General features: G+C 50.5%; 1 protein-coding gene across 1 annotated transcript in view; it reads left to right on the top strand.

Moving 5' to 3' along the window:
• Positions 1–24,965, top strand: part of ltbp1 (latent transforming growth factor beta binding protein 1) — a 580,062-nt gene that overhangs the window by 301,558 nt on the left and 253,539 nt on the right.

The following is a 24,965-nucleotide window of genomic DNA, read 5'->3' as shown; positions in this document are numbered from 1 at the left end:
CTTAGTTGCGGTTGACGCGCCTCCCGAGCTGGTTTCAAGACGGCCGGCGGACCCCGTTGCCGGGGTAACCCTTCCCGCTCGCCAAGCCCCGCCCGAGAGCCGCAGCGGGCCCCCGTTGCCGGGGTAACCCTTCCCGCTCTCCAAGCCACGCCCGAGAGCCGCAGCGGGCCCCGTTGCCGGGGTAACCCTTCCCGCTGTCCAAGCCCCTCCCGAGATCCGCACTACCGAGAACCCCGCCCCCCTGCCCGAGCCGAGCGGGGGAACAGAGTGACCTGGTGACTATGGGTCCGGCTCTGGGGCGGGGCTGTTGACGCCGCGGGGAAGTTTTGTGCGGCTCCCGGCACGGCCCGCAACTCAAGGCCCAGGCTTCCTGGGCTGCTAGGCCGCCCCCGGCGCCGGCACAGCCGCTCGAAACGGCCGTCAAAGTAGGTGAGCCTCCAGGCGAAGGGCAGGGGATCACTTCATTTCCTCCTGTTGCTAAACACAATTTAAAACTCAAATAAATTGTTATTTAATTCCCTAACACATAATTCAAATATTTACCTTAGTTCTCTAACACACAGAAAGTGTGGGGGAAAAATCGTGAAAAATCAAGATGGCGGCCACTCACCTCGGTTCAGAACGATAAGGCCCGCCCACACACGCACCGATTGGTCGACCGTCAGGTCACCGAAGCGTAGGATTGGTCAATCGTCAAGTCACTCAACACTCAACTGTAGGATGGCACGCGCCAGGAATCCGCCGTACGATTGGTCGACCTCGATGTCACACGGTCGCTAATGAGATGCTAATGAGCGGAATGTTGAACGTTTTTTGGATACCGCGGGCGCGATTTTTGTCCGGCTGAAACGTAAATACGCCTATGACCGGTCTGTAATCGTAAGCTTTCTTTTGACGTGACGCGCGCGTCGGTACGCTCTATAACTTTCAAACGTATAGAGAACAGACAGACAGACAGACAGACAGAAGAGCCGCTTTATTATATACTAGCTGAAGTGCCCGGCGGTGCGAGGCTTTTTCAAGGGCATGTTGTTGTTGGAAGAGAGAGAGAGAGAGCGACTGGAGGGGGGGGAGGGAGGAGGGGGGGAGTGGGGGGGGAAGGGAAGGGGGGAGTGGGGGGGGAAGGGAGGGCGGGGGGAAGGGGAGGGGGGGAAGGAGAGAGGGGGAAGGGGGGGAGGGGGGGAAGGGGAGGGGAGGGGGAGGGAAGGGGGGGAGGGGGGGAAGGGAAAAGGGGGGGAGGGAAGGGGAGGGGGGGAAGGGAAAAGGGGGGAGGGGAGGGGGGGAGGGAAGGGGGGGAGGGGGGGAAGGGAAAAGGGGAGGGGGGAGGGAAGGGGGGGAGGGAAGGGGGGGAAGGGAAAAGGGGGGGAGGGAGGGCGGGGGGAAGGGAGGGGGGAAGGGGGAGGGAAGGGAAGGGAGGGGAGGGAGGGGGGGGGCCCCCCCGAGGGTCGCGGCCCCCCCCCGAGGGTCGCGCCCCCCCCCCCCCGAGGTGAAGACCGCCGATTGCGGCTGTGCGAGATGGCCGGGGGGCCGGTTGCCAGGGTGACGCTTGGTGCCCCCCCCGAGGGTCGCGGCCCCCCCCTTGGGTCGCGCCCCCCCCCCCCCCGAGGGTCGCGGCCCCCGGAGAGGGTCGCGCCTCCCCCCCCCCCGAGGTGAGGACCGCCGATTGCGGCTGTGCGAGGGGGGCCGGTTGCCAGGGTGACGCTTGACGCTCAGCAAGCCCCGCCCCCCGGCCGAGCCAGAGAGAGACGCCGCGTCTCAGCTCCTGCTGCGCGCGCACCCTAGCGGCGCTGGGCTGAGGCGTGGCTCTCCAGCCTTCGAGTGGGGCCGGGAGGTGCCTAGCTTGGGCGTGGGTGCGAAGGAGAAGCCGAGGCTTCGAGGCCTACCTGGAAAAACGGGGAAAGGTAGGAAAATTAATGAGATTAGATAAGTTAATTCGTTTCTAAATCATTTTTTTAAAAAACAATATGTGTTTTAAAAGCAACGTTTTTTTTAAAGACGCAGAAAGCGGGAAAAAGAAAGGAAAAGTTTGGAATCAAGATGGCGGCGACTCACCTCCACCTCGGTTCAGAACGATAAGGCCCGGCCACACACGCACCGATTGGCCCGGCGGCACACGCCAGCAACCCGGCGTACGATTGGTCGAGCTCGAGGTCACTCTGTCGCTAATGAGCGGATAATGAGATGCTAATGAGCGGAACGTTGAAGGTTTTTGGGATACCGCGGGCGCGATTTTAGCCTGGCCAAAATGTAAATACGCTTAAAACCGTCTCGGAAGCGTAAGCTTTCTTTGGAGGTAAAGCGCGCGTAGGTACGCCCTGTAACTTTCGAGCGCATACCCGACAGACGCACACGCGATGACAGACAGACAGACAGACAGAATGACAGACAGAAGTACCGATTCATATATATAGATAGATATAGATTAAGGGCAAGAGGATAACCAGGGAAAGGGTAGGGCCCATTAGGGACCAAAGTGGCAATCTGTGTGTAGAGCCAGATGATGTAGGTGATATACCTATCAATTCAGTTCATGAAAAGCGACGAGTTAAGTTCGTAACTATAGGTTTTTATTGACTAAATAACAGAGCCCACCCTCGTGGGTGATCGGATCCAACAAGGAGGAATACCAGCCAGTCGACCACCTTTATACCTGGGCAAGCAGGCAGAGCCATGGGCGGAGTCAGCTGTGGTCAGCCCAGGTATAACAGCGTGGCAAGAGGTAACCTTGTGTAGTGATACAACAGTGTAAACAGTGATAACCATAGTGTAACGATATAAACAGTGATAACCATAGTGTAACGATAGTGAATGATAAAAGTGGTTTACCACATTAACCCCTTGTTTAAATTTGAGTCGGCGGGGTGAAGTGTACTACCAGTTCGGGTATGTCAGCCTATCCGGAGGCCTCGTAAGCCTTTCTGATCGGCGCAGCAGCGGCGGCGGAGGTGTAGTATTTGAAGTTAAGGCTGGTGTCTGCGTGGTCGGCGAAGGCTCATGGGGTTCCGGCATGCCGTCTACCGGGGCTGGATTTGGGGGAGTGGTGGGGGGGTAACGGTGGTGTCTCGGGGTGCCCGAGGGTGCGAGGTCTCGTAAGGAGACTGTGTCCTCCCGCCCGTCTGGGTATGCCACATAGGCGTACTGGGGGTTGGCGTGCAGGAGGTCCACCCTCTCGACCAGGGGGTCCGTTTTATGGGCCCTCACGTGCTTCCGCAGCAAGACGGGCCCTGGAGAAGTCAGCCATGTTGGTAGCGAGGTTCCCGTAGTCGACTTCCTGGGGAAAACAAACATTCGTTCATGGGGGGTGGCGTTAATGGCAGTGCAAAGCAGTGACCAGATGGAATGCAGCGCTGCCGGGAGGACTTCCTGCCAGCGAGAGGTTGGGAGGCCCTTAGACTTTAAGGCTAAGAGAACGGCCTTCCAGACTGTCGCGTTCTCTCTTTCCACCTGGCCGTTCCCTCGGGGGTTGTAGCTGGTGGTCCTGCTTGCAGCAATACCTCTCGCTAGTAGGAACTGGCGAAGTTCCTCGCTCATGAAGGATGAGCCCCGGTCGCTATGTATATAGTTCGGGAACCCGAACAAGGTGAAGAGGTCGTTCAGGCATTTGATGACCGTGGTACTGGTCATGTCTGGGCAGGGGAAGGCAAAGGGGAAACGGGAGTACTCGTCAATAATGTTGAGGAAGTACACATTACGGTCAGAGGACGGGAGGGGCCCCTTAAAATCGATGCTCAAGCGCTCGAAGGGGCGGGTGGCCTTGATCAGGCTTGCTCTGTCCGGCCTATAGAAATGCGGTTTGCATTCGGCACAGGTTTGGCAGTTCCTGGTCATGGTCCTGACCTCCTCGATGGAGTAGGGCAGGTTGCGGGCCTTAATGAAGTGGTAAAGTCTGGTGACCCCGGGGTGGCAGAGGTCGTTGTGGAGGGTCTGCAGTCTATCAATTTGCGCATTGGCGCATGTACTTCGTGATAGAGCATCTGGGGGTTCGTTCAGTTTACCAGGCCGGTACAAGATATCGTAATCGTAGATGGAGAGCTCAATTCTCCACCTCAAGATCTTGTCGTTCTTGATTTTGCCCCTCAGCTTGTTATTAAACATAAAAGCGACCGAACGCTGGTCGGTGAGGAGGGTAAATCGTTTGCCTGCCAGGTAATGCCTCCAGCGTCGTACTGCCTCCACGATCGCCTGGGCCTCCTTCTCGACAGAAGAGTGTCGGATCTCAGGGCCCTGGAGTGTCCTTGAGAAGAAGGCCACAGGTCTCCCCGCCTGGTTAAGGGTTGCAGCTAGGGCGAAGTCGGATGCATCGCTCTCCACTTGGAAAGGGATAGACTCATCCACCGCGTGCATTGTGGCCTTAGCAATGTCTCCCTTTATGAGGGAGAAGGCTGCGCATGCTTCTGCTGTCAGGGAGAAGGAGGTGGACTTCATGAGGGGTCTGGCTTTGTCCGCATAATTGGGCACCCATTGGGCATAGTAAGCGAAGAGCCCCAGGGTTCTCTTCAGCGCCTTTGGACAGTGGGGGAGGGGAAGCTCCATGAGGGGGCGCATTCTTTCGGGGTCGGGGCCGATGACTCCGTTCTCTACTACGCAGCCGAGGATGGCAAGGCGCGAGGTGTTAAACACACATTTCTCCTTATTGTAGGTGAGGTTCAGCCGTTGGGCCGTACGGAGGAATTTCTCCAGATTAACATCATGGTCCTGCCGGTCGCGGCCGCAGATGGTGACGTTTTCTAGATAAGGGAACGTGGCATGCAGCCCGTTCTGGCCAACCATCCGGTCCATCTCCCTTTGGAAGACTGAAACCCCGTTGGTGACGCCGAAGGGAACCCTAAGGAAGTGGTAGAGGCGGCCATTCGCCTCGAAGGCGGTATACTGGCGGTCCTCAGGGCGGATAGGGAGTTGGTGATAGGCCGACTTAAGGTCGATGGTAGAGAATACCCGGTACTGTGCAATCTGATTGACCATATCAGATATGCGGGGAAGGGGGTATGCGTCCAGCTGGGTGTACCGGTTTATGGTTTGGCTGTAGTCGATGACCAGGCGGTGTTTATCGCCGGTCTTAACGACTACGACCTGGGCACGCCAGGGGCTGTTGCTTCCCTCGATGATGCCCTCCTTCAGGAGTCGCTGCACCTCGGAGCTAATAAAAGCTCTGTCTCCGGCGCTGTACCGCCTGCTCTTGGTAGCGAAGGGTTTACAGTCGCGGGTGAGTTTAGCGAACAGGGAGGGGGGCGGGACTTTGAGGGTGGATAGGCCGCAGGTGGTACACGGTGGGCGGTTTAGGAATTGCTGGTTGTAGACTGTGAGGGGGGGGAGGGATCCACCGTATGCCAAGGTGACACTTTGGAGGTGGCATTGGAAATCCAGCCCTAGTAGGACGGCAGCGCAGAGCTGGGGCAGGACGAGAAGTTTAAAATTTTTATACTCCGTGCCCCTAACCGACAGGGTCACAACACAGTAGCCGCTGATGTCTGTTGAATGGGACCTCGACGCCATCGAGATCCGGTTGCGCGTTGGCCGGACAGTGAGGGAGTAGCGGCTCACCGTGTCTGGATGGATGAAACTCTCCGTGCTTCCGCTGTCGAACAGGCAGGTCGTGGCGTGGCCGTTTACTTTGATGTCCATCATGGACTTGGACAGGTGATGCGGGCGAGCTTGGTCAAGTGTGACGGAGGCTAGTGTATGGCTGAGCGAGCTGCTGTAGTCTGCGGGTGAGGCGGTGGTCGGGTCTGGAGACAAGGTGGCGGTCGAGTGTGGTGAACAAAATGGCGGCGCCCACGACGTTGAACAAAATGGCGGAGAAGATGGCCGCCCCCACAACTCACATGAGGCACTGCCGGCGTCGGTGGCCTTGATCAAAGATGGCCGCCCCCACGACTCACACGAGGTGATGCTGGCATCTGTGGCCTTGATGAAAGATGGCCGCCCCCACAACTCGCATGAGGCACTGCTGCCGTCTGTGGCTTTCCCCCTGCAGGCCTTCGCGAAGTGGCCTTTCTTGTGGCAGTCGGAGCAGGTCGCGTTTCTTGCAGGGCAGCGCGCCCTCGGGTGTTTCGCCTGGCCACAGAAGAAGCAGCCGGCGGCCCGATCGCGGGGCTCCGATGTCGCAGCCGATACCGGGGGTGGCGGTCCCGATCGGTTCCGGGACACCGACGCTGTGGTAGGCCCCAGGGGCGGCGGTGCGAGGGGTATTGCGGCCGGAGTCGGGCCCGAGTCCCAGGGTCGCGCAGCACAGTACCTGGAGTACGCCTCAAGGTCCCGATGGGCCACTTCCAAGGAGCGAGCGAGGATAGCAGCTGTTTTCAGGTCGAGGTCCTTTGATTGCAGCAGTCTTTCCCGTGAGTAGTCTGACCGAAGGCCTTTCACGAAGGCATCGCGGATATTTCCATCGGTATGTTCTGCAGCTGTTACGGCTTTAAAGTCACAGTCCCTGCCGAGTATTTGCAGCGCCCGTAAGAAATCATCAACCGACTCTCCTGGCTGTTGCGAGCGAGATCTTAGGAGATGCCTGGCGTACATTGAGTTTACAGGGCTCCGGTACTGCTCTTTTAGCAGGTTGAGGGCGTCCTCGTATGTAGCAATGTCCCGGATGAGTGCAAATACTTTAGGGCTCACCTGGGCGGTCAGAACTCTTAGTTTGGATACCAGAGGCACGCCGGATTCTCCCAGGTAGGCTTCGAAGCAGCTCAGCCAGTGTTCGAAGTCGAGGGCTGAATTCGCAGCCTGTGGGTTTAGATCCAGGTACGGCGGTCGGAGGGCTCGCAGCCAGGCCGGCTGCTGGGGCTGTTGTAGCTGGCCGTTTGGCTGGGGCTGTACGTTTGGCTGGTCGTTTGGCTGCTCCGGTACAGACATTTCAAAATTTAGCCAATAAAATTGATATACCTATCAATTCAGTTCATGAAAAGCGACGAGTTAAGTTAGTAACTATAGATTTTTATTGGCTAAATAACAGAGCCCACCCTCGTGGGTGATCGGATCCAACAAGGAGGAATACCAGCCAGTCGACCACCTTTATACCTGGGCAAGCAGGCGGAGCCATGGGCGGAGTCAGCTGTGGTCAGCCCAGGTATAACAGCATGGCAAGAGGTAACCTTGTGTAGTGATACAACAGTGTAAACAGTGATAACCATAGTGTAACGATATAAACAGTGATAACCATAGTGTAACGATAGTGAACGATAAAAGTGGTTTACCACAGTAGGCGAGGTTTTAAATGAATTTTTTGCATCTGTGTTCACTATGGAGAAAGACGATGTAGACATAGAAATCGGGCAAGGGGACTGTGACATACTTGAACATATTAGCATCAAGAGGAAGGAGGTACTAGCGGTTTTAGCAGGCCAAAACGTGGATAAATCCCCAGGCCCGGACGAGATGTATCCCAGGCTGTTGTATGAGGCAAAGGAGGAGATTGCAGGGGCTCTGACACAAATTTTCAGAACCTCTCTGGCCACAGGGGATGTACCAGAGGACTGGAGAACAGCTAACATAGTACCATTATACAAGAAGGGTAGCAGGGATAAACCAGGGAATTACAGGCCAGTGAGCCTAACATCTGTGGTAGGGAAATTATTGGAAAAAATTCTGAGGGACAAAATTAGTCTCCACTTGGAGAGGCAAGGATTAATCGGGGATAGTCAGCATGGCTTTGTCAAGGGTAAATCATGTCTGACAAATCTGATTGAATTTTTCGAGGGGGTGACTAGGTGTGTGGATGAGGGAAATGCTGTGGATGTGGTTTACATAGACTTCAGCAAAGCTTTTGACAAAGTCCCGCATAGGAGACTGGTCAAGAAGGTAAGAGCCCATGGGATCCAGGGTGCCTTGGCGCGTTGGATCCTAAACTGGCTGAGTGGCAGGAGGCAGAGGGTGATGGTCGAAGGTTGCTTTTGTGACTGGAAGCCTGTGTCCACTGGGGTACCTCAGGGATCGGTGCTGGGTCCCTTGCTGTTTGTGATCTACATAAATGATTTGGATGAGAATGTAAAAGGTATGATCAGTAAGTTCGCGGATGACACGAAAATTGGTGGGGTGGTAAATTGCGAGGAGGAAAGCCTCAGGCTACAGGACGATATAAACGGGTTGGTCAGATGGGCGGAAAAGTGGCAAATGGAATTTAACCCTGAAAAGCGCGAGGTGATGCATTTTGGACGGACAAATAAGGCAAGGGAATACACAATGAGTGGTAGGACCCTAGGAAGTACAGAGGGTCAGAGGGACCTTGGTGTACATGTACATAGATCCCTGAAGGCAGCGGAACAGGTAGATAAGGTGGTTAAAAAGGCATATGGGATACTTGCCTTCATTAGCCGAGGCATAGAATATAAGAGCAGGGAGGTTATGATGGAGCTGTACAAAACGCTGGTGAGGCCACAGCTGGAGTACTGTGTGCAGTTCTGGTCACCTCACTATAGGAAGGATGTGATTGCTTTGGAGAGGGTGCAGAGAAGATTCACCAGGATGTTACCTGGGATGGAGCGCCTCAGCTATGAAGAAAGACTAAACAGGCTGGGGTTGTTTTCCTTGGAGCAAAGAAGGCTGAGGGGGGGACCTGATTGAGGTGTACAAAATGATGAGGGGCATAGATAGGGTAGATAAAGAGGAACTTTTCCCCTTAGTAGGGGGGTCAATAACAAGGGGCATAGATTCAGGGTAAGGGGCAGGAGATTTAGAGGGGATTTGAGGAGGAACTTTTTCACCCAGAGGGTGGTTGGAATCTGGAACTCACTGCCTGAAAGGGTGGTAGAGGCAGGAACCCTCACAACATTCAAGAAGCATTTGGATGAGCACTTGAAATGCCATTGCATACAAGGCTATGGACCAAATGCTGGAAAATGGGATTAGACTGGACAGGGATGGATGGACGGCGCAGACACGATGGGCCGAAGGGCCTCTTTCTGTGCTGTAAAACTCTATGACTCTATGACTCACCTCCATCCCCGGCCTCCTAACCACTCCCCCCCCCCCCCCCCCCCTCCCCGCGGCATTGCCGGCTGTTTCCCGAGATCCCGGCACTTCTCCTTGGTGCCGGGCTCATTTGCCGGCACTCGCGAGCGGGGATCGCGCCGTTGCAGGCACCTCCCCCTTAACAGTGGGAGGAAGGCCTGCAGTACCGCAGCGTGCCGCGGCACGTTGCGCTGCAATATTCAGTTTCAGCGCCCTAAGAGGGACGCGGAGCGCCTCGAGCCTCGCCCCGTGTCCCTCGAGGGGCAATGAAACTGAATTTCTGACGATCGCTAAAGCCTCGAACGCTGCGCTAAATCCTGCGCTCAGGCGACTTTTGCGCCACTTTGGCGCCCCAACCCAATTTCTAGGCCAAAGAGTCTGCAAAGGGATATAGATAGGTTCAGTGAGTGGGCAAAAATTTGGCAGATGGAGTATAATGTAGGAAAATGTGAGGTTATCCACTTTGGAAGGAAGAATGAAAAAGCAAATGATTATTTAAAAGGAGTGAGACTACAAAATGCTACGGTGCAGAGGGACCTGGGGGTCCTTGTTATTGAAACACGAATAGTTAGAATGCAGGTACAGCAAGTAATTAGGAAGGCTAATGGAATGTTGACCTTTATTGCAAGGGGTGTGGAGTATAAAAGTAGGGAAGTTTTGATGCAACTTTACAGGGCGCTGGTGAGATCGCACCTGGAGTACTGCGTACAGTTTTGGTCTCCATATTTAAGGAAGGATATACTTGCATTGGAGGCAGTGCAGAGAAGGTTCACTAGGTTGATTCCTGGGATGAAGGGGTTGACGTAAGACGAAAGGTTGAGCAGGTTGGGCCTATACTCACTGGAGTTTAGAAGAATGAGAGGTGATCTTATTGAAACATATAAGATTCTGAGGGGGCTTGATAGGGTGGATGCTGAGAGGATGTTTCCCCTAGTGGGGGTATCTGGAACTAAGGGGCATAGTTTCAGAATAAGGGATCGCCCATTTAAGACGCAGATGAAGAGGAATTTCTTCTCTGAGGGTCGTGAATCTTTGGAATTCTCTACCCCAGAGAGCTGTGGAGGCGGAGTCATTGACTATATTCAAGGCGGAGATTGACAGACATTTGAACTACAAGGGAGTCAAGGGGTATGGGGAGAGAGCGGAAAAGTGGAGTTGAGGCCAAGATTGGATCAGCCATGATCTCATTGAATGGCGGAGCAGGCTCGAGGGCCGATTGGCCGACTCCTGCTCCTGTTTCTTATGTTTATGAGGTTCAGCTTAAATACTTAATCTGTAAATTGAGGGAAATAACAACAGAAAATGCTGGAAAAACTCAGCAGGCCCGGCAACATCCGTGGAGAGAAATTAGAGTCAACGTTTCGGGTCGAAACCCTTTGTCAAGAATGAAAAAGCACAGGAAATGAAATAGATTAAAAGGCCAGGCTGGGAGAGAACAAAAGAGAAGTGAAGAGACATTAAAAGGTATTCAAAACGAGACAAGATGGTGATAGGACTAGTGGAGACAAAAGACGGCTCTAGATTAGGTGTGAAATGTGCTGGCAGAATGGGAGACAGCTGCCATGTGGGAGAGAAAAAAAAGCGGGGGGAGGGCCAAAACAAAGGTGTGGATAAAAAATATAAGTAAAAATGTAATGGGGGCCGAGGTTATGATCTGAAATTGTTGAACTCGATATTGAGTCCGGAAGGCTGTAAAGTGCCTAATCGGAAGATGAGGTGCTGTTCCTCGAGCTTACGCTGAGCTTCCGTGGAACAGTGCAAGAGCCCGAGTACAGTGAGGTCTGAGTGGGAATGGGGCGGTGAATTAAAATGACAGGCGACCGGAAGCTCGGGGTCACCCTTACGGACTGAACGGAGGTGTTCCGCAAAGCGGTCACCCTATCTGCGTTTGGTCTCCCCAATGTAGAGGAGACCGCATCGTGAGCAGCGAATACAGTATACTAGATTGCAAGAAGTACAAGTAAATCGCTGTTTCACCTGGAAGGGGTGTTTGGGGCCCTGAACAGTGGGAAGGGGGGAGGTATAGGGGCAGGTGTTGCATCTCCTGCGCTTGCACGGGAAGGTGCCGGGCGAAGGGGAAGCGATGTTGGGGGTGATAGAGGAGTGGACTAAGGTGTCTCGGAGGGAGCGGTCCCTATGGAATGCTGAAAGGAGAGGGGAGGGGAAGATGCGTTTGGTGGTGGGATCACTTTGGAGGTGGCAGAAATGGCGGAGGATGATCCGTTGAATGTGGAGGCTGGTGGGGTGAAAGGTGAGGACAAGGGGAACCCGATCATGGTTCTGGGAGGGAGGGCCAGGGGTGAGGGCAGAAGTGCGGGAGATAGAACAGACACGGTCGAGGGCCGTGTCAAGCACGGTAGAGGGGAATCCTCGGTTGAGGAAAAAGGAAGACATGTCGGAAGCACTGGTGTGGAAGGTGGCATCGTCGGAGCAGATGCGGAAGAGACAGAGACGGAGAACCTGGGAGAACCTAGTAAATTGAGGGAACTTGTTTTCTGAGCAGTTAGAACCATACTTCTCAGTGAAATGTTTGAAACAGTAGAATAGGAAACTAGCCCATGCCATCAATAAGGGCACAGCAGTCATCATGGGTGACTTTAATCTACATATAGATTGGGCTAACCAAATTAGTAACAATACTGTGGAGGAGGAATTCCTGGAGTGTTTAAGGGATGGTTTCCTGGACCAATATGTGGAGGAACCAACCAGAGATCAGGCCATCTTAGACTGGGTATTATGTAACGAGAAAGAATTAATTAGCAATCTTGTTGTACGAGGCCCCTTGGGTCGGAGCGATCATAATATGATCGAATTCTTCATTAAGATGGAGAATGAAGTAGTCGACTCAGAGACTAGGGTCCTAAATTTAAATAAAGGAAACTACGATGGTCTGAGGCGCGAGTTGGGTAGGATTGATTGGGGAATGGCACTCAAATGGTTGATGGTGGATAGGCAATGGCAAACATTCAAAGACCGCATGTTCATCCCAGTTTGGCATAAAAATAAAACAAAAAAGGTGACTCAACCGTGGCTAACAAGGGAAATTAGGGATAGCATAAGATCCAAGGAGAGAACATATAAATTGGCCAGAAAAAGCAGTAAACCTGAGGATTGGGAGCAGTTTACGATTCAAGAAAGGAGGACAATGGGATTAATTAAGAAAGGGAAAATAGAATATGAGAGTAAGCTTTCAAGGAACATAAAAACTGACTGTAAAAGCTTTTATAGATATTTGAAGAGAAAAAGATTGGTGCAGTCAAGCATCGGTCCCTTGCAGTCAGAATCAGGGAAATTTATAATGGGGAACAAAGAAATGGCTGACCAATTAAATACATATTTTGGTTCTGTCTTCACAAAGGAGGACACAAATAACCTCCCAGAGATGTTGGGGAACATAGGGTCTGATGAAAGGGAGGAACTGAAAGAAATCAGTATTTGTAGGGAAATGGTGTTTGGGAAATTGATAGGATTGAAGGCCGATAAATCCCCAGGGCCTGAGAATCTACATCCCAGGGTACTTAAGGAAGCGGCCCTAGAAATAGTTGATGCTTTGCTGATCATCTTCCAGCATTCGATGGAATCTGGAACAGTACCCATGGATTGGAGGGTAGCTAATGTTACCCCACTATTCAAAAAAGGTGGTAGAGAGAAAACGGGGAACGACAGACCAGTAAGCCTGACATCGGTAGTGGGGAAAATGCTAGAGTCCATTATAAAAGACGTAATAGCAGAGCACTTGGAAAAGAGTGACAGGATCGGACAAAGTCAACATGGATTTACAAAAGGTAAATCGTGCTTGGCTAATCTACTGGAATTTTTTGAGGATGTAACTGGTAAAATAGATAAGGGAGAACCAGTGGATGTGGTGTATTTGGACTTTCAGAAGGCTTTCGATAAGGTCCCGCATAAGAGATTAGCGTGTAAAGTTAAGGCACATGGGATTGGAGGCAAGGTATTGACTTGGATAGAGAACTGGTTGGCAGACAGAAAGCAAAGAGTTGGAATAAATGGGTCTTTTTCTGAGTGGCAAGCAGTGACTAGTGGGGTACCGCAGGGATCGGTCCTTGGGCCCCAGCTATTCACAATATATATTAATGATCTAGACAAGGGAACTAGATGTAATGTCTCCAAGTTTGCAGACGACACAAAGCTGGGTGGGCGTGTGTGCTGTGAGGAGGATGCCGAGAGACTCCAGTATGATTTGGACAGGTTGGGTGATTGGGCAAAAGCATGGCAGATGCAATATAATGTGGATAAATGCGAGGTTATCCACTTTGGTGGCAAAAACAGGAAGGCAGATTATTATTTGAATGGCAATAGATTGGGAGAAGGGGAAGTGCAACGAGACCTGGGTGTCCTTGTGCACCAGTCGCTGAAGGTAAGCATGCAGGTGCAGCAGGCGGTTAAGAAGGCAAATGGCATGTTGGCCTTCATAGCGAGAGGGTTTGAGTACAGGAACAAGGATGTCTTGCTGCAGTTGTACAGAGCCTTGGTGGGACCACATCTTGAGTATTGTGTGCAGTTTTGGTCGCCTTATCTGAGGAAGGATGTTCTTGCCATGGAAGGAGTTCAGTGAAGATTCACCAGGCTGATACCTGGGATGGCAGGGATGACGTATGAGGAGAGATTGGGTTGATTGGGCTTATACTCGCTGGAGTTTAGAAGAATGAGAGGGGATCTCATTGAATCTTATAAAATTCTGACAGGACTAGACAGACTAGATGTAGGAAGGATGTTCCCGATGGTCGGGGAGTCCAGAACCAGGGGTCACAGTCTAAAGATAAGGGGTAGGCCATTTAGGACAGAAATGAGGAGGAATTTTTTCACCCAGAGAGTGGTGAACCTGTGGAATTCTCTACCACAGAAGGCAGTAGAGGCCAATACATTAAATATATTCAAGAAGGAGTTGGATATATTTCTTAAGGCTAAAGGGACCAAGGGGTATGGGGAGAAAGCAGGGACAGGGTACTGAATTTGGATGATCAGCCATGATCGCATTGAATGGCGGAGCAGGCTCGAGGGGCCAAATGGCCTATTCCTGCTCCTATCTTCTATGTTTCTATGTCAAGACTCTGGCCTAGAAATTGGTTTGTGCTGGCCTCCAGTTTAAAAAAAAAACTATGCTGTGTTTGTTAAACAGAGACAGTAAAAGTAACCAAATATAAATTATTCAGTAAATGTACCTTGGTGTGTGACGTGATACTGTTTTTCTCTCCGACCGCGCAAAGACCATGAAATCTGACCAGATATCTTCTGAAAAGCCAACAGCCGTCCACATGGCAATCCAGTGTACGTGATGGCTCGACACTACGGCAGACTTTTATTTACAGTGGCAAACTCAGTCAGAGGGCGCCACTCGTGCACTGCTGAGAAAAGCCACTTTTGTTGGTCGTGCTTTTCCGAATTGCTGCCGTTTATTGACCTCCAGAATGAGAACGACTTGCAGAAACTTAACCCAGCACTTTGGTCATAATAAAAGAGAATGGAATTGCATTCTGTTTCTGGGCTCTTTTAACAATGGGCACAATTGAATTTATTGAAATATTGACTTGTGGAGGAGACGTGCAGGGTCAGAGTTTCCTCTTTTGCACTTTGCACTCTGCCCAGGCAGTGGAACATCAGGCGGGGTGTATCTCACGCCTCACAAGCCCGCTCTGTCTTCAGCCCATTTTAAGGGCAAACGATCCTCCTCACCTGATTTTCCTCTACGTGCTTCACCCAGGTGAATATTAAACCGCCAGGTGGAAGAGTTGCCTCGCAGTCCGAAGCTGGTGATAACTTCTAAGGGTAAATTTTCCACTTTCGCATTCTTGCCACAAAACCTCGTCAGCTGGGAATTTATAATCGACAGATTGCAAGTGCACAGCCCCTGATTGTCCGGCCATTAACATCAGAAAGACCTTGAGGGGGAAAATTGGGTAGCTTTGCGCCTCCCGTTAGCGGCCTAAGAGGGCGCAAAGCAACTAGCGCCCGGGCGCGGCGCCTGCCACGAAATTCAGCAGGAGGTTCGCGGCGGTGCTAACCGGTAGCGCTGCGCCGCCGGCGATGACTTAATCGCCGTGCGCAGTGCCCCGCTCGCGCCCCAGCCGCAATCTTCGGGAGTGCCCCCTGACTTTCCGCCGGACGCTATGTTCGACGGGGTCGGGGGGCCTATCTGCGGCCGGGGAGGTGCTATTTAAAGGCGAGGTGCGGGGTGGCCATTTTTGTTGCTGGCCGCCTGCCAGCACCTGCCTGCGCTCTCGTTCCCGGCCTCCTGAATGGCGACCTCCCGCGGAGTGCCGGCTGCGCTCCAAGAGCCCGGCACTTCTCTTGAGTGCCGGGCTCTTTTGCCGGCACTCCGATCCCCGGGGGCCCAGCTGGACCCCGGGTCGCGCTGCACAAGGCCCCTCCCCTTTAAGAAGGGGAGGAAGGCCTGCAATACCGCAGTGGGACATGCCGCGGCGCATGGCACTACGGCACGTAGCGACGCGATATTGACTCGCAGCGCTCCAAGAGGGATGCGGGGTGCTTCCAGTAGCGCCCCGCTTCCCTCTTGGGGTGCAGCCACTCAATTTCCGGTGCGGGGGCGCTAATTTTTCCAGGGCGCTAAAAGTAGCACCCGGTGAAGTTGCACTACTCAATTTTTAGCCCCTTGAATTTGTAACGTGCCTTTCACTTTTTGAAGTGCAGTTATGGTTGTAATGTAGGGAAACGCACAACCAATTTGCACACAGCAAGGTCCCCACACACACACAGCAATGATAAATCAGCAGATAATCTGTTTTTAGTTATGTTGGGTGAGGGATAAATGCTGACCAGGACACCAGGGAGAAAAAGAAAAAAAAGACTTGCATTTATATAAGCGCTTTACAGCCAATGAAGTACTTTTTGATATGTAGTCACTGTTGTAATGTAGGAAACGCAGCAGCCAATTTGTGCACAGCAAGCTCCCACAAACTGCAACGTGATAATGAGCAGATAATTTGGGTTTTTATAAGTAATGTTGATTGAGGGATAAATATTGGCCAGACCGCCTTGCTCTTCTATAAATAGAGCCATGGGATTGTTATCGTGAACCTGATATGGCAGACAGAGCCCTCATCCAAAAGGCAACATCTCTCGATAGTGCAGCACTCCCTCAGTACGACAGTGAAGTGTCAGCCTAGATTTTGTGGTCAAGTCTCTGGAGTGGGGCTTGAACCTACAACCTTCTGATTAGGAGGCAAGAGTGCTACTGCTGAGCCAAGGCTGACAGAGTGTGCTCCCAATATCACTCTTTAGATGTAAATCCACAGCAGCACCATCATTTTTCTGGTTGTATCATTTACAGTTTAGGGATTGAAAAGGACCACATTAAATTAAAGATCAAATTACTACCACCGATGGTCCTCTCCCTTCTCTCACTCAATCCCAGCTCAGTGTGCATTGACCCTTTGACTTGGGCCTGTTCCTCATTACAGTTGATAGGCGAATCCAGAGATTGTTCTAATTCAGACTAGATATATATGAAATAACAACAGAAAACGCTGGAAAAACTCAGCAGGCCAGGGCAGCATCGGTGGAGAGAGAAACAGAGTCGACGTTTCAGGTCGATGACCTTTCGTCAGAACTGGAAAAAAGCAGGAAATGGAAAGCAGGTTTAGGGGCTGGGAAAAGGGGGAGGGGATGAAAGAACAAAAGGGAAGGTCAGTGATAGGATAGAAAGCAGGAGAGATTAAGAGACATTGAGAGACAATAAGAGATATTCAAGGCGAGAGGAGGTGGTAATGGGACAGGTTAAGGAACAAAGGATGGCTCCAGATGGGGTGTGAATTGTGCTGGCAGAATGAAGGACAGCTGCCATGTGGGAGGGAAGAAAAAAAGGCCAAACAAAATTGTGGATAAAAAAAGAATAAAATGCATATATGTGATAGGGGCCGAGGTTATGATCTGAAATTGTTGAACTCTATGTTGAGTCCGGCAGGCTGTAAAGTGCCTAATCGAAAGATGAGGTGCTGTTCCTCGAGCTTACACTGAGCTTCCGTGGAACAATGCAAGAGGCCGAGGACGGTGAGGTCTGAGTGGGAATGGAGCGGAGAATTAAAGTGACAGGCCACCTGGAGCTCGGGGTCCCCCTTACAGACTGAACGGAGGTGTTCCGCAAAGCGGTCACCCAATCTGCGTTTGGTCTCCCCAATGTAGAGGAGACATCGTGAGCAGATATATATGATGCAATGTAAACACAGCTGGAATCCAAATACATACAATCAGCCTACAGTGCAAATCCTGTCATAGTGGAAGATTTCCATCTATCGTCGAGTCAGGGAGATGTAAAAGATGATTGAAGTATCCTGGGGCCCACCACAAGCATCAAGTCAACGACTCCACCTTAACCCTTCAGGAGGAGATATAAAAGCTGACCAGATTTTTTTCTCACCTCCCACTAGAGAGCATCTAAAACTCAACTAGACTGTAGGTGCACTTGAACCGCACTTAATGGACTGAAAATCAAGGGCTGCAAATGGCCATTTTGCCGCCCTCACTGTTCCAATACGGTAATACTCTTGTTAATTTTGAACAGTTTGAAGTGTTTCGCTCTGAAATGATTCACTGTGCCCCTCACTGATGCTGTAAAATGTGGTTCTGCACTTGGCCAGAGCGCAAATGACATTATCGCTTTGATTTTCTTAAAACTGGCCCCATTCTTTGTACATGATTCATGCCTTGCATCATCCTATTCTGCAACTTCTTGCAAAAATATTTGTTCTGCACCTTTTTATCTTGTGTAATAAATGTTTTTTTATACGGTTTGAAATTTTCCTGGAAAGAATACGTAAACCCAGGATAGCCCCCGTGAAGGATGAATCAGGGAAATTTAAATAGAAGGGTAGAGTGTGAGAATGAGCTTGGGGTGGGGGCAGAAAGAGTACCGATATCACCTGTGTGAGGGAAGAGAGTGCAGATGTTAACTGTGGGGGGAAGAGAGTACAGATGTGAACTGTGGGGGGGAGAGAGTGCAGATGTGAGCTGTGGGAGGGGGAGAGAGTACAGATGTGAACTGTGGAGGGGGAGAGAGTACAGATGTTAACTGTGGGGGGAAGAGAGTACAGATGTGAACTGTGGGGGGGAGAGAGTGCAGATGTGAGCTGTGGGAGGGGGAGAGAGTACAGATGTGAACTGTGGAGGGGGAGAGAGTACAGATGTGAACTGTGGGAGGGGGGATTGAAGATGTGAACTGTGGGAGGGGAGAGTACAGATGTGAGCTGTGGGAGGGGAGAGTACAAATGTGAACTGTGGGAGGGGGGATTGAAGATGTGAGCTGTGGGAGGGGGAGAGAGTACAGATGTGAACTGTGGGAGGGGAGAGAGTACAGAGGTGAACTGTGGGAGGGGAGAGAGTACAGATGTGAGCTGTGGGAGGGGGGATTGAAGATGTGAGCTGTGGGAGGGGGAGAGTACAGATGTGAAGTGTGGGAGGGGAGAGAGTACAGAGGTGAACTGTGGGAGGGGAGAGAGTACAGATGTGAACTGTGGGAGGGGGAGAGAGTACTGATGTTAAGTGTGGGAGGAGAGAGAGTATAGATGTGAAGTGTGGGAGGGGAGAGTGTACAGATGTGGACTGTGGGAGGGGGGATTGAAGATGTGAACTGTGGGAGGGGAGAGTACAGATGTGAACTGTGGGAGGGGAGAGTACAGATGTGAACTGTGGGAGGGGAGAGTACAGATGTGAACTGTGGGAGGGGAGATTGAAGATGTGAACTGTGGGAGGGGAGAGTACAGATGTGAGCTGTGGGAGGGGAGAGTACAGATGTGAACTGTGGGAGGGGGGATTGAAGATGTGAACTGTGGGAGGGGGGATTGACGATGTGAACTGTGGGAGGGGGAGAGAGTACAGATGTGAACTGTGGGAGGGGGGATTGAAGATGTGAGCTGTGGGAGGGGAGAGTACAGATGTGAGTTGTGGGAGGGGAGAGGGCGAATGTGGGACCAAACCGGTTCAGTGGGTTGGTGATCAGCATCAAGTGTTCACTGATGCTCATTAATCTCTGTTTTGTCAGTGTATGAACGTTGGACAGAAAGGTGAACCCTGCAGAGATTCTTTATGTGGGGGGTTGTTTTGCCTCCCACTCTAACTATGGCAGAAGCGGTGTAAGATCACTTTACGCTGTACTGGAGAGTCGGCCTCATCAATTAATGTAACTATCGAGTGTGTTTGTTTTAATACTGATACTGCTTTCTATGATTTCTTCAACTGAATGGGTCTGACTCCCATTCGATCCAAACTACTCATTTAATCATACGAAGAGTTAGTGGGTGTGCCAGCACATTAGATGTATTGGTATTAGGTAGATACATCAGCATTAGAATTTAAATAAAACTTCCATAATATTGTCTTCTCTTTATCGAGGGGACCTGTGCAAGGCATCTCTGGGACTGTACTGATGAGCTTGCAGTCTTTTGCTTCACTTATTCCATCTTGCTAATCGAGCCAGGACATAAAGCCTCTACACAGCTCATCAAATATCAGAATTCAACAGAGAATTGCTTTGACCGGCAAAGAGTATTTTTCGGGAAAAGTATGTCTTCAATTTCCTCCTCTTAATTGTGTAACATTTTACACAACTGGAGGGATTGATTGCTTCCTGCATTTAACATAAGGTTAACCACTATATTGGAGAGGAGGCATGAAAGCACGGAATCTCTTAGTCAGTTGTACGGCGATCAGTTTCCGTCCATCATACCTAGGTAAGCTTTGATTGTTTTTGTTTCATGTTAAAAAGTCAACCTTAGACTGAAGGGCTGTTCACTTTAATATTCCTTTCACTAAGTGAACACTGTGTTCATTGAGAGCATTGTCATAACTAGTTGCAAGGACTGATTCCTACATTGATTCACCTGTGTGTGCGTGCAGTAAAATATAAGAAGGAACAAGCAAAGGCCGCTCTGCCATTTAACCTATTCCATGGCGATCCAGATGTCTGCACCAACGATGATGATGATGTCCATTGCAATCATCAGACCTGTTGCTCTCTCTTGTTTCGTTAGACCGTTTGCTCACTCTTAATTTATGCTCACCTTCCAGTTTCAGTGCCCTGGCCTATGATTTTCATTTAGTTTAAAGAAGTTTCATTTTTTCCATATAATCAGTGCATTATTTTCAGTTGCAGCTTTTGTGCTTCTTTCACATCCTTTGGACTTGGTTCTTTGGTGTGCATCAGTGTAAAAGTGGCGGTATAATTCAGGAGATCAGTGAGCACAGCCTCGAAGCTGTATTTGGAACTGCTCTCCCTTTGAGTCATAGTTAGAGCTGGATGCTGCTGACTGTTTGAATGTAGGACACACTAAACAATTGAGCTGGGTCTTATGCGCAGAACATTGGCCTAGAAATTGACCCGTGACCAATGTTCCCTCTAATTTATTTTTGGCTGTGCGGCCCTTTGCACGGGCTGCGTGGCCCATTCAGAATTCCGCGCGTGCGTGGTTTTTTTTCCATTTAAAAGCCGGTGAGCCAGCTGTGTGGGACCTCCAAAGGGAGCATTGCCCGTGACCATTTTTGCGCCCCTCCGGGCCTGAATGGCAGGGCCCGAGGCTCGCCAGATATTGTACCTCGGGTAAAGGAGGCCTCTTGCTTGTCCTTGCCCAATATGGCGGGCGGCGCACTTCCGTCCGGAAATGTGCGCCCGCTTCCTTCCCGCCATATCAGGGCCTTAGTAGTCTGAGTAGCGCCCGATAAGCAGGCACTGCATGGACCAATTTCTAGGCCATTGTCTTTTACATGTGAGCAATTTGTGGGGTCTCTGTTTGCCATAAAAGGCGATCCTCCGCTTTGTTTTTCCTTACAAGCCCATCTGCAAAAACTCTGATACAGTGGCGTTCGCTTCTCACTTGTTCCTTTCTTAACAGAAGTAGCGAAATATTTGTTTCCTGAGTTAATCCCCCTGAATGATGCCCGCAAGGAATGCACTATTGCACATGATGTGCTTTCATGTGGCCCACCACTAAATAGATTAAAAAAGGTCAAAATGACAGCTGGTCATTAGTTTTCTTTATTACCACTTCACTTCCCAAGAGACTGTGAACACAACATGCTGTGCGGTGCACAGTGAACCTGAATTGTTGGAAAAACAAAGACATTTCACTGTAGGTAATATTTCAAGCTGCAGTTTTACTTAATAACAGATCAGTCAAGATGAGAATATTCAAAGTAGTAATTTTTTGCAATGCTTAATCCCCCCCACCGGATAAAGCAAGGAGTGGAAGGTTTTACTTTATGGTATTTTTCTGTGTATAGAATCATAGAAATTACAAGACTATTTGGTCCATTGCCAGTCTTGATGCTAGTTCCTTTACTAGCTCTATCTAATGCTATTCTCCTGCCCTTTCCCCATATCTGTTTATATTCCTTTTCGAATATTTATCCAGTTCTCTTCTACATGATGTCACAGCCACTCTGTATTCTAATAAGAACATAAGAAATAGGAGCAGGAGTAGGCCATTCGGCCCCTGGAGCCTGCCCCAACATTCAATAGGATCATGGCTGATCTGATCTTGGCCCGCTCCCCATAACCCTTGACTCCCCAGTAGCTCAAATATCTGTCTATCTCCACCTTGAATATATTCAATGATTCCACCTCCACAGCTCTCCGGGGTAGAGAATTCCAAAGATTCACGACCCCCTGAGAGAAGAAATTCCTCCTCATCTCCGTTTTAAATGGGCGACCCCTTATCCTGAAACTGTGCCCCCTAGTTCTAGATTCCCCCACGAGGGGAAACATCTACCCTGTCAAGCCCCCTCAGAATCTTATATGTTTCAATAAGATCCCCCCTCATTCTTCTAAACTCCAATGAGTATCGGCCCAACCTGCTCAACCTTTCCTCATAAGACAACCCCTAATAACCCGCCAAGTGAGTGAAAATTCTTGTACCTTCCCCTTTCATTCTACCAGTGCCAATTCTGAGTTTCTGCCCCCTTGTTACTGACACGGCAATCGTGTGGAAGTGATCTTTCATCATTTACCCTCTCGCAAACCTTTTTTGAGGATCCTCTCTTAACCTCCTCTGTGTGCAAACCGATCTTTCATCTGATTAACGTAAGAAAACTTCTGTGCAAGCTCCCGCTCACAGCCAGGCCGCTGAGGAGAGGGTGTGCCAACTTGTGCACAGTTTTGTGCCACCTGTTTCCGGTCGCAAGAGCAGGATGACTGGGTCAAGAGCACCTTTTGAGGGGCAATCAAAACCAGGGGGAAAAATGACCCGTACAAACGGAGGGAGAAAGATATATTACAAATCAGTCTAAGGATAAGGGGTAAGCCATTTAGGACTGAGATGAGGAGGAATTTCTTCACCCAGAGAGTGGCAAACCTGTGGAATTCTCTGCCACAGAAAACAGTTGAGGCCAATTCATTAAATATATTCAAGAAGGAGTTAGATATATTTCTTAAGGCTAAAGGGATCAAGGGATATGGGGAGAAGCAGGGACAGGGTACTGAATATAAATGATCAGTCATGATCGCATTGAATGGTGGAGCAGGCTCGAGGGGCCGAATGGCCTACTCCTGCTCCTACCTTCTATGTTTCTATGTAAAGCTTCAGTGGGATTGGCTTGGCGGTACAGTCACTCACATGTTCTAACCTGCGGTGTTACAGATTTGGGCTTGTAGTTCTGATTGCCTGTGCAGCCAATGTCTCGGTATACTTGTGCCATCAGTACCCAGCAGATCCCAGACGCCCTCCTGAGTCAGGCAGGAGCCTCATTAATCTATGCCAATCATGGTCCTATGACGTGCATAAGACCCCCTATGCAATTCTAACACCCTGCCGGGCAGGGCGTGTGCTGTGAACGGTCCCCTCAGTAAAACCTAGTGGTACAGCAGAGGAGGCCCGCCTGAGGAATCGGGCGGCCGGGCCGTCCAATAGTTAAAATCCACCCCTAAGAGGCTGCCAAGCAGTGGGTTTGACCAGCCTCAACACAGTGTGCGCCCAAAACCCAGAGGGGGTGAAATTTGAGTTGGGCGGGGGCACAAAATAGGCGGCATCGCATCTGCCAGCAGTTATACTAAAGTCAATTGAACTGAATATTGGACGGGACGTATAACGAGCGGTAGATGGGATGCCGCCCGTTTTATGTCCCCGCTGAAGTCGAATTTCACCCCCAATAACGGCCCATAACTTAGCACCAATTGGCCGTGTCACTCAGAAGCCGCAGAATCTGGGTGTGCTTGCTGCTGACATTCGGCACCAGAAGTGTGGAGAAAGCCTTCTGTCCTTTTAGCTCGGCCGTTCCTGTCTTGCTAAGCACAACACTTTGCAAAAGAAGGGTCGGGGAACTGCTTGGCTGGTACTGCGTTCTGTCTGTAGTTCAAGCCACTTTCCACTGCTGTAGGTGTCACGACTGCTGCCAACTCCCTGCCCACAGCCCACACCAGCTGAGTCATCATCCTGCAGTTCAGCTGCAGACTCTCAGACAGTGGGAGAGCAACTTGACACTTCCTGTCTACCCACTGATTTATGTTCACCCACGTAATGAAAAGTAGGACAACCTTGCCTCCTTGTTTACTTGGTTATCATTGGAGCAAACTGATTCCAATCCATCAAATCCAGTGCCAGATCTAGGCTCCAGAATGCACTCCCGTCACTGTTTAAAGCGCCCTGAATCCTACATTTTCTGATTTAGTCCTAATGCACGATATTTAATATTTTTGGCTGCCGTTATGCGAGCACTTTTTACATCAGTGCAAAGTGCATTCGGATGTGCCTCAACATAAAGGTGGCCCTCTAACTCCTGAGCCAGGCCAGGGGTCTGAAGCTGGGAGTTGTGAGACCACCTCTGATAGACAGGTAGCCTCACACCACTTAGGTTTTGCAGTGTGCGCAGTATAATTCCAGCCAAGTTTCAAAAGTGCCCAGACAGTCCATTAGACCTCCTGGGAACTTCTTAAACTTCATATAGGATCCCTTTAATGTTAAGAGAAAGCAGACAACCCTACCAGCTGTGTCAGCCATGGCTCAGTTGGTAGTACTCTCGCCTGTGTGTCTAGAAGGTTGTGGGTTCAAGTCCCACTCCAGAAACCTGCGTGTAAAAATCTAGGCTGACACTTCAATGTAGTGCTGAGGGAGTGCTGCACTGTCGGCGGTGCCTTCTTTCGGATGAGACGTTAAACTGAGGCTCCATCTGCTCTCTTAGGTGAACGTGAAAGATCTCATGGTACTATTTTGGCAGAGCAGGCTCGAAGGGCCGAATGGCCTACTGCTCCTATTTTTCTATGTTTCTAAGAGCAGGGGAGTTATCCCCGGTGTCCTGGCTACTACTTACCCCTCAATCAACATCACTAAAAAACAGATTATCTGGTCATTATCACAGTGCTGTTTGTGGGAGCTTGCTGTGCGCAAATTGGCTGCCGCGTTTCCTACATTACAACAGTGACTACTCTTCAAAAGTACCTCATTGGTTTGTAAAGCGCTTTGGGATGTCCTGAGGTCGTGAAAGGCGCTATATAAATGCAAGTCTTTCTTTTCTTTCACCATGTTAATGGGGGTGAATTTCCCCGGAGTTCTCCCGCTCCTCCTTTGGGGAAGAGCCGTGGAAACCTTGGGAAATTGGCCTAAACGTTGCTTTTGATGTTTTTCCGAGGTTTTGTGCTGTAGACATCAACTGCACTCAGTGTTGGTGACGGATGGAATTTCGAAACTTTCGCAAAACGCCTTCGCAGTTTAAAAAAGTTTCCAGTGGTATATTTATAGTGTGGTTCAAATGTAGATTTCCCCATTTGAAGTCTTTGAGGGTGGCTATTTTGTACACCAGCTAAAAAGGGAGGGTGAGCGACGATGAATATCTCTGTGATCTCTGCTGTCACCTAGAGAATAGTGAAGCTGATCAGAGTTGGCACCCCTGCTGCTTCTCTCCGCTCTCCAGGTCAACTTAGAAATTGCTGGGGGGCGGGGGCTGGGGGAATGAAGTTTGGCCACAGTCCCTTTAACTCTATCACTGGACATGCTTTTGAAAAACGTGGGACCGATCCTGTGAGTTACAGGATAGGTTCAGCAGTAAAACAATGGACAGAAAGA

This window comes from Somniosus microcephalus, chromosome 3 (assembly GCF_052327205.1).
Source record: "Somniosus microcephalus isolate GS21.2 chromosome 3, FLI_Smic_1.0, whole genome shotgun sequence".
NCBI lineage: Eukaryota > Metazoa > Chordata > Chondrichthyes > Squaliformes > Somniosidae > Somniosus > Somniosus microcephalus.
Note: the sequence above shows the minus strand (reverse complement) of the source record. Positions and strands in the feature narration are given on the sequence as shown.